The sequence below is a fragment of the Panicum hallii genome, chromosome 2 (genome assembly GCF_002211085.1).
Source record: "Panicum hallii strain FIL2 chromosome 2, PHallii_v3.1, whole genome shotgun sequence".
In the NCBI taxonomy this organism is placed as follows: domain Eukaryota; kingdom Viridiplantae; phylum Streptophyta; class Magnoliopsida; order Poales; family Poaceae; genus Panicum; species Panicum hallii.
Window position 1 is genome coordinate 42119659 of NC_038043.1, and position 10485 is coordinate 42130143.

Consider the following 10485-nt stretch of genomic DNA (forward strand, 5'->3'; position numbering starts at 1 on the left):
ATTTTGTCCTGCAATAAATTTTTAAAATATTTTTATTTTATTATGAGAATAATCTCTATTTTCTAATAGAACATTTTTATTTCTTATTTAGATCAATTTTTCTTGGAATATTGTTCTAGAATATTTTTTTATTTTGAAGTTGGAACAATTGCTCAAGTTTCGCAATGAAATTGTTCCAACTCTATCATAAAATTATTCCACTATAGCATTGAAATATACCCAACTTTAATCTTATTTTAAAGATCTATTAGAAAATACAGTGGCACACTCAAAGTTTAATTTGGATTATTAGCTATAATTTTTTATTATAGATTGCATCCAGCATGCGTGTCTTTGTGTCTCGTGGGGCGTGGGCCCCTGCTACCCTGCGTATGCAACGGAAGAGTGCTTCTACAACAGAAAGAATCCTGGTCGCCCGCGTTGCTCCGATCAGCGCCCGTGATTTCGGAAAAGACATATATCACGCGCGTGATTTTAAAACTTCGTTTACCTGAAGGATTCACAAGCGGACCAAGAAAATAATTGGCCCAGTAACTTAATTTGACGCAAGCGTTAGGACCCAGGTGCTTAGCGACACATGCATCTGTGCATGCGGTAGCACAATCAGCCACGTGATTTTTTTTCCCAACTTACAGCAGGACAACACGCCCCTTCAGACACACTGTTTTTATTTTTTTCTCTTCCGTTCCGTTCTTTTGTTGCGTTTCTTTCCGAAATTTTTCTTCTTTAAGTTTCTTTATCCTTTTTCTTTTCTTCTTTTTCCCTATCTGTTTATTATCTTATTTTATCTTTTTTCTTTCTTTCTTTTTTCCCTTCTAATTCTCTCTCTATACATATTATTTTAATTTTCCCTTTCTTTTCTTTTTCTATTTTTTCTTTCTAACCTCAAAAAGGTATTCTTAAGTAACTTAATATTATCCTACTTTATTTATTATATAAATAAAATATTTTTTACATTAGAACTATTTGTTCGTGATAAAAAAATGATGAGGCATAATATTTATTTTTCTTTATTTCTCCTTTTCTCTTCATTTCAGTAACACTAACTTTTTATTTTTTCCTTAATTTTATGTTTTTTCTAAATCACTTGTTAACTATGTTATAGAATTCATGTGAGGTGTGGACGTATCGTGTAGAGTTCTTTTATAATTTAACTTTTTATATACTAACTTGTTTAGCACGTGTATACATGCTCATAAAAATATTTTTTTGCGATGTTCGTCTCCGTGTTACTAATTTGTTCGCAGTGCCAAATTATTTTTTTGCTTTTGTAGACTGAATTGTTCGGTGGTGTTGACTCTTTTGTTTGCAATATTTATTTTTTATTGTTTATTCTGAATATTTAAATGTTCATAATATTTAATATTTTTTGGTTGTAGATTATTATTTATTTATAAAAATAATTATTTGTTCGTGTTGTTAAATTAGTTGTTCCTGAGCCGTAATTAATTATTTAGTGTTAAAGAAAATATTTTTAAAAAATATCGTGCAAATATAGGCAAGTGTGGTTTTATTTTGAAGATTTTATTATAAGAAAGATAATGTTGTAACTCAAATTTAATTTGAATGTTCGGTTTAATAGTTAAAAGCTTTTTAGTTTTGGATTTGCATACACGTGGGTGACATCATTATCGTTATCCTCTCCTACATGCATGCACATGATGCAGTATACATCATACGTGCATACAGGCTATATTGGTGGGCTGATGGCCCCACCAGGTGATGCTTGGAGGGTGCTGTAATATTAATTTTGCTCGTTAGGTCCAAATATTAACTTTGGCCCATGCGGGAGGGCGCACCTCTTCTGGTGACGATTGAAAAATATATCACCTAAAGTGACATATAACCACACCCCTCGATTTCTATTAACCTGCACATAGGCTAGAAAAATTGCTCGTGGCTCGTTAGCTCGCTCGACTTGTAGCCGGTTCGGCTCGGCTCGGTCTAATTCATAACGAGCTAAGCACAACTTTATGCTCGTTAGTATAACGAGCGAGTTCGAGCCAGCTCGCGAGTTGGTCGCGAGCCGAATGAGCTACGCGTACAACATGATTTCCACCTACGTTATAGGCCGTCTAGAAGCCAAGACTCAGTATTTCCTTTGTGCTTTTGTGCTTGTCCAATGTCCATTGAATGGACCGATCAATTTATATATCTGAGAGACCTAAGACTTAGTATTTTGTAACCTCTTTATTTATGATAGGCTAGCTTATGGGCATATGTTATTGATGGAACATGTATGATTGATGAATGATGGAAGTATCGCCAATAAAATTATATATGGTCCCGAAAGTATAAAAATAGAATCATATATTATCCTAATATTTTTTATTTGATCTGTATAGATATATATTACCTGGGAGAGTATATGAGTTTTTGGCTCGCGAGCTGACCGAGCCAGCTCGTGAGCCGGACCGAGCCGAGCCGAGCAGGCTTTTGTGGATAACAAGCCGAGCCAAGCCAACTCGTTATCTTAGCAAGCCGGACCGAGCCAAGCCGAGCCGGCTCGTTATCCAGCCCTACCCGCACACAAGCAATTTCAGCTCCTCTCTAAGAGCTGCCGTCAAGGACCAATTCGATTCGATGTCGTCGTTGTCACCGTCGGATATCAGACAGGTAGTGTGCGGGGACAAACTGCCGTGCCCAATCTGAACCAGGAGCTGACGATGATGGCCTAGCTCGTCTGCTGGTCGCCTAGTCTGTGAGGAGGCGGTGTTGGAAGTTTTGCTCACGAAACAGATACAAAGTAAGCCAATCTAAACTTTGTGCAACCTACCAAACAGTAGCTTCTTGCATTGCACAAACCTGGTCTGAGCTGTGCGTGGCTTATTCCTACCCAGGCTCTAGCTAGGAAGCAGTGAAGCAAAACTGTCGGAGGATTTCTCCAGCCGGGTGGCGGAATGTACCCGCCTAATCCTAGTTTAGGATGAGTTTGGAGGAAGCCAAGGATTGCATAAACCGTGAATGCTGGAGATGAGTGCTCGTCGTATTCCCTCGAGGAAAGTTTCTCCTGTCGCAGCAGCTGTGGATTCCACACAAAAAAAAAAGATTTAGTAGTATCCCGCAAAATAAACCCAATAATCCTAGTGGAACTCTTCAAATCTACAAAGATGTTTCATAAGCAAGAAAGATTGGGCGGTATCAATAAGGGCAATGCCTGTTTGTCCACCAACAGTGACCTTGACTGAAAATGTGCCAGCAGTCACCTGCCCTGAAACTGCATGGGTTTTCGCTCATTGAGAATCAAAACCGCTTTCTTTTCCTGTAGGGCGCCAGATAAGGAGTAGTGGAAACGACGCATTAGTTAACATTAGGGCATTGGGATTTGCTTCTTGACCTTTCCTATATGCCGATATGGAGTAGCAGGTCACTTCGTAGTTGGCCTGCCCTAGCCACAGCTATTTTAGCCGAATTTTTCTTTTGGGCTACCAAGAAAAGAAGTGTTTCAACAGCCTTTAATACTCCGACCCACCCCCAAACCCCCTCAAGGGGACTTAGGTTTTTAAACCCATCTAAGAAGCCTGTCATGATCGCGCACTTGACGAAAGAGCTTTACAAGCGGCACTTCCCGAATGCCTCTTTCTTGTACTAATTAATGTGTATGGTCTAGTTCCCCTCTTCAGTCATTTGATACCTCTCCAACGCTTCCTCCCAGGCAACACAGGACTGATGACGGGGTGGGGCGCGTAGTGAACTGGTTTTCTAAAAAGATTGGAAGATCCAGCCAAAGAAGGTGATAGCCCTGTTCATTCGTTAATTTTGATTGATGATTTCTCTCGTTTCACTTGGGTTTACTTCTTTCTTCATGTAAGCTTTTAGTAACATTAGCTGTCAATTCTGCTCGCCCCGGTCCTTGATCAAAGGTCTGGTATCCGCACAAACTAGATAGGTAGCCCTACCTACGACTAGAAAAGTATGTATTTTTTTCCCGGGGTGACTATGGAAGGATTCCGTGGTAGTCTCTAACTCCCTCCAACTCAATCAATATCAAGAACATGACATTTTTTATTGTACCTTTGGCAACAGGGAATGGTATCTCCTTGAACAAGGTAGCTGTGTCACATATATTCTAGTCGGGTGGGCGCCGGCCGGCCGGATCTCCCTGAAAACCGTACGTGCGGGCCCGGGAAGATGAACTGACTTCTGGATTAGCGGGACTCGGGAAGCGGCCTAAGGGATCCAATCAGAAGGAATTCCCTCACTTCGCTCATGATAGTCGGTCTAGTTCCCTTTTCCATTTTAGTTGAGTTTCAAGGTTCCCTATCTTGTCGATTGCCTAGCTTAGGAAGCCTCCAAGAATCCACCGAATAGCTAAGGTGTTTGTTGACGATCCCTGGCTACACTGTTGCAGCTGCTACTGCTGTTTTCTTGATTGACCCTATTGGTCAAGGAAGACCCGCCTACGTTTGTGAAAACCCAGGTCGGTCCTCCGACCATATGTGTGGATAACGAGGCCACCTTCACCAATTCTCTAGTTGTATAGTTGTTGAATCGGAGCACGGTGTGGGAATGGCAAGGAGCAAGAAAAGGGCAGCTAGCTCAAAATCCGACAGCATTCAGACTAATAATCCAGATCCGGAGAGATCAAGAGGCGTACGAACGCGGGAAGCACACAAGGATTTAGAGTGGTTCAGGCCGCCGGAGCGTAAAACCCTACGTCCACTATGTGTTGTATTGCTAGGAAGCTTGTGGAACCTCTATGTGTTCGTGGAACTTGAGAAAGCTTGGGTTCTAACGTGCGCGCTCTCCCTTTTATAGTCTCAAGGGGAGCGCGTACACTGAGCGGGATCTCGACAGGTGGAGCTGGCGATATATTAAATAATGTACACATTGGAGCCTTAAATGCTACAGATTCGGAAATCTTCCTCTTTGACTCCCGTGCGTATCCTCTACCAATGTATGGTCATGTGCCATCTCGCTTGCACAGGGTCTGCTGTCGGTGACAAGCACAATGGAGGACGTGCCGTCACTGTTGGGTCAATTCCCGCTGACAGGCGAAGGCGCAATGTTGACCTGCCGTGCTGTAGCCTCCCCGCACACTGTAGCAGCGCATGCCGCAGCCCTCCTACAGCAGATCATAATTACCCTTTGCTCATGCGCGCGGCGCTGTGATGTGACTACACGCCGCCTGCCCGCGCGCGCAGCGCGGTGATGTGACGCACCGCCTCGGTAACAGGCGGGCTTACCGTGGTGTCAGCATACCTGCCCAACATGCCAGTGGGCAGCCCATGCTCTATCTTGGGCACGCGCACCCCACCTACCTGCATTTAATGCGGTATTGGGCTGGCGTCCCGCTGAAGGCTGGTTGCCACCGGACACGTGGCAGAACTGGCTTAGCAGCCGCTTCCTCAGGGGCACGTGGCGGCACCGGACCTCCTCCCCGGAGGGAAGGGAGGTCCGGGCCCCCGAGGCCTGTCCAGGTGCATAGGCCCCCTAGTGGTCCGGCTTCCACATGTGGTGGCACTGGACCACCCCGCGGTGGTTCGAGCCCGCGGTGGCCATTCCTGATCACCTTGTCCTTGTAGGCATATGGAGGCACCGGACCTGCGAGAGCACGGGGTAAGGTCCGGAGACCGTGACCCCAGCTGTCAGGCCCAGGCCGTACGCCTCGTCACCCAAAGGCTTAGTGTGAGGTTACAGATAACCTCACGCCCCTTGGGTTGGACACACTAGCTGGAGGTACCCTGTCCGTATATACTGATAGAGGCCCTCAGGCCTACCTCGGGTGACGAACGATTCCGCAGGTGGGGCCACAACCTTGTGTTGCACCGGGTGGACTGCTTGCGCCCACAGTGAAGGGGCAAGAATGACCTTTCCCCTCCGGCGAGATCCTCGAGGGGTCGTTCTCTGTCCGCGTTCTGTGCGCTTGACGGTTCAGCTTCTTATCTTATTCGCGCCTGTGCCGCGACATTGGCGGTTCGGATTCCACCTTTTCCTCCCGCCTCCAGCGACCGCGCATTTGACCGGCGGGCCCGGGCCCACCGATCATAGAGGGTGAGAGGCGGGGGCCTGGTGCGAACGACTCTTCAGATTCTCCTCGGTCGTTATGGAGTCCAGAGGGGGAGCAGCTTTATTTAAAGGCTTGTGCCACAGGTATCGACTACCTTTTCGCACTTGCCTTCTCCAGACGCCGTAGCGCCCCTTCGTCTCCACTTGTACTTTTGCGATCTGCTTCTTGCGCTCGGCGTTTCTTCCTCATCCTGCATCCTTGCCGTCCTTGCCCTCGCACCTGCAGCAATCGCCGCAATGTCTTCTCTTCGCCAACCCCGTCGCTTCCAGCGCTAGGATCAGCTTGACGCGGTGCGCCGTCTCTTGGGGTGGACCACCCCGGAGTTCTCCAGGAAGATCCGGGCAGGCTCGAGTTCCCTCAACGACCTGGTCACGGGGGAGTTCGTCCTCTTCAACGCGTACGCCACCTGCGGGCTAGTGCCTCCGGTCTCCTCCTTCTTCCTTCTGCTCCTGGAGGAGTTCGGTCTTTAGCTCCAGCACCTCACCCCCACTCCGTCCTCCTTGTGGCTGTCTTCGCCCACCTCATGCAGATGTTCGTGGGGGTCCGTCCTTGCGTCGCCATCTTCAGACACTACTACGCTCTGGTCGGATCAGGGAGGAGCAAGTGCGCCGTCGGCGCCTACTACTTCCAGCTCCAGCACGGAATGTCCAGCTCCTACATCAGCGCCTTCTTCAGCGCCAAGTGGGAGGACTGGTGCGACGACTGGGTCATCGCCACGACCGACGCCAACGACCACCTCGAGCTGTCGACGGAAGGGCCCCTCCTCGACCGCAGCTGCTGGAAGGCCAGGCCATCCTTACCGGTGGAGCTCGACCCTGTGCTGGACCGAGTCAAAACTCTAGCGAGGGGCGGCCTGACATCCATGATGGTGCTGGGCGACTTCCTGAGGCACCGCATCGCTCCGCTGCAACAACGATCTAGGATGGCCTGCATCTTCACCGGGGTGTACGATTGCTGCCTGATCGTGCACGGGGCCAGCTCAGATCTATCTGGCACGGAGCTAGAGGTCTTGATTCGGGTGATGATCGGCGAGGCGTACGCCCCGGAGTCACTGGTGCTTCCGAGGGGGATCAAGGCCCTGTGCGAGGACCAGGCGATGCGGACGGCGGTCCTAGCATCGTTGCTGACTCTTGATGAGGCGGCCTGGCGGTCCGGCAGGTGGGGGGCGACCCCAATCGTGGGATCCGGATCCCCGGCACCTTGCCCGACAGCCAGCAGCGTGCCGACCGAAGCCCCGGCGGGTCCTGCCACGGGGGTCCAGCCCCCGCCGGGAAGGGGAAGGAGTGTTCCATCTCGATCCGCAAGGATGACGAGGAGCGCGCCATCCTGATCTGCAGGGATGACGAGGAGCGCGCCATCCCGATCTGCAAGGATGACGAGGAGCGCTCCATCCCGACCCGCAAGGATGAAGAGGTACAGGAGGCGGCTACCACACGGAGCAGCCGGGACCGCAAGGAGGACAAGTCGCGGAGGCTCCACCACGGTGATGGATCCTTCGTGGGGGAGCCGGCTGCCAAGGGCCAGAAGACAGCTTAGTCGAGGGGGCAGAGTAGCTCCCGGGCTCCACCACCATTGCCGCAACGCCAGTATCCGCAGGGGAGGCCTGAGGAGACGCGGCGGTCTTCGCCGCAGCATCGACCACCGCCGCCGCCGCCTCCACAACAACGCCAGGCGTTGCCACCGCCACCATTCCAGCAGCAGCAGCAGCAGCAGGTCCCACCGTCACCACCACCGCAGCAGCAGCAGCAGGCCCCGCCACCGCCGCCTGAGACATCTTCGACGAAAAGGCCCCACCAGTCACCCGGGGCATCCTCCTCAGGAAGGAGGGAATCCCCGGTCACGCAGGCAGGATGGGGGGTGCGAGGCTACATGTGAGTGGTTAACACCTCATGTTTTTCTTGGTTTCATTTAATTTCTGGATCCTTTTCTTGATTATGTTTGCCAAGACCGCTTGCTCTGCCACAACCTCGGCGCCCTCCGGCGAATCCTCGGTCGGGAGGTCTGGCCCCCAGCCGGCTCCTTGCACCTCCGCTGGGGGCCGGCGGCAACATCGGCAGCACTACCATCCCCGCCCACATCGGCGGAGGCTTGAGCCGAAGCCCCGGAGGCCGAAGCCGCACCCTAGGAGGAGGCGACCCTTCCAGCCGCGGCGGGCGGAGAGTCAGCCGCGGCGGCCGCATCGGGAGCCACGGCGGAGGCCCCCTCGACAGAGCCGGCTGCAGAGGAGACTGCAGCGACGGTGGGGGCAGCCGCATCTGAGGTCGCAGAGGCTCCCAGCTCCGGCCCCCAGCCCGCACAGGAGGACATGCTAGAGGTGGTGCACGGGAGGAACCTCATCCCAAATCCTGTGAAGGTCCCTCTCCCCTACCTCTTGGTTAAGGCCCATCTGGCGATGGAGGAGGCGGAAGCGGGCTTCCGGCAGGAGTGGGAGGAGCTGGAGGCAGAACACGATCGGCTCTCCGACTGGGAGCGTCATCTGGGGGACCGCATCCAGGTGGTAGCCTCCCGCGCCGCAGAGGAGCGGGCCCAGCTGGAGCGGGAGCGCGATGTCCAGCATGAAAAGATGCGCAGGGTCATCGACAGGGAGATAGCGGTCGCCCAGCGGGAGAAGGCGGCGACCCGAAAGGAGGAGGAGGTGGAGTTGAAGGAGCGGACCGCTTGGCACACAATCGACGGTGCCAAGGCTGCGGCAAAGATGATTGACGACGAGCGAGCCGCCCTCCAGCAACGGGAGCTGGCCGTCCAGAAGAAGGAAGCCCTCCTCACCGCCCTCCAGACAGACCTGGAGGCCCGGACCCGAGACCTCAAGGAGTGGGAGGTCAAGGTGGGGGGACTCCTGGCGGAGCAGAGCGCCGGGATCGAGCGGGTTGTGAAGTGGGTGGGTGAAGCACACACCACCTTTAATACCCTTGGGCTAAGTCCCATCCAGGTTACAGAGGCCCCTTCTTTACTCGGCGCCGTCCTTCCGGCGCTGGACTCCGCCGCAGAGCGTCTGCAACGCCTGGAGTCCACCGTCGTCGAGCGCCTGGAGACCGAAGGACAGGAGCTTGCCCGAGTGGTGGTCGACTACGTCCTCACCTGCTTCCGGAGCCATGACCCCGCCATCCCCTTGACTCCAGTCCTGGTGGGCCCCGTACCAGAAGCGGTGGCCGCTGCCCAGGAAGGAGTGCAAGAGGCGGTGAGGATCGTGGCCGTTCGCTTCGAGCACTTCACAGGGCCGGACCATCAAAAGGAGGAGGCCCCTCCGGACCGCCAATAGAATAGGAGAAGTTTTTTGTATATATTGTAAGTAATGTAATGTTTCTGTATATGACAGGCAATAAAAACTTAGCTGTTTTGCAAGAAAAACTTAGCCGTTTTTCCAATTGCCTGTTCTGTCGTTTGCTTCCCGGACTACCGAGGTACCTTGGCCCCTTGGGAGGTAGTCGCAATGGATTGGGACTAGCTACCATGAAAATGAGGTTTAGCCCTGCACATGACTTAAGATCGATGCTTAGCAATCGTTCCCACGGGGTCCCGGACCTTGCCGGCGAGAGTCCTTTGAGATCCTTAGGGAATCAGAGCACCGGTGCCTTGGTTCAAGGATTGAGGGGGTCCGGACTTCCAGGTCCGCGGCTCTAGGTACTACGGCACTTATCTTAGGGAGGTAGAGCATGTAGGCTTAGGCTACGGAACCAGGCTAAGCGGCTACATAACTCTGGACCCCGTAGAGGACAAGTACGCTTCCCTAAAGCCGGTCCCCAGAAGACCGGACCCTTTCTTCCAATGAAGGAGAGGTCCTGGGCGGAGACACAACCTAGCAACTCAATTTTGGGCCTCAAGCACGACATAGGGATAAAGGACCACGTGGGGGTTAGAGTAAGCGAGAGACAAGAAAAGGAACTAAATTGCACAATCCTCAAAGATAGACTGAGAATAAATTTTTTTCTTGGTAAGTTGGTACAGATAGAACGTGCGATGAAAGCCAGGGGCTGGGTTTACGAGGATGGACCTCCACCGCTCTAGTCTGCACTGGGATGCTACCTTTTACAAAGGAAAGAATTTGCTCTCAGCTATGCCCCTAAGGATAAAACTTACGGAGGTGCTCAATGTTCCATGGGTTGTGTAGTTGCATGCCTTCCTCTGTAGCTAAGCGAACAGATCAGGGTCGGCATACCTTCAACACCTTGAAGGGGCCCTCCCAGCTAGAGGAGAGCTTGTGGAGCACCTCTCGGTTCAAGATTCGCCGTAGGACTAGGTCCCCGACCTGGAGCTCCCTACTATGCATGAACCGTTGATGGTAACGCCGGTGCGCTTGGTTGTACCGTGCATTTCGGACCGTTGCTCGCCATCTTCGCTCGCCGACGAGGTCTACATCTTCGCGATGCTGCCGCTCCTGCAATTCCTCATCGAAGGCTTGGACTCGTAGTGAGCCCTTGGTGATCTTCGGGGGAAGGCATGCTTTGGCCCCGTAGACCAGGAAGAAAGGGGTCTCC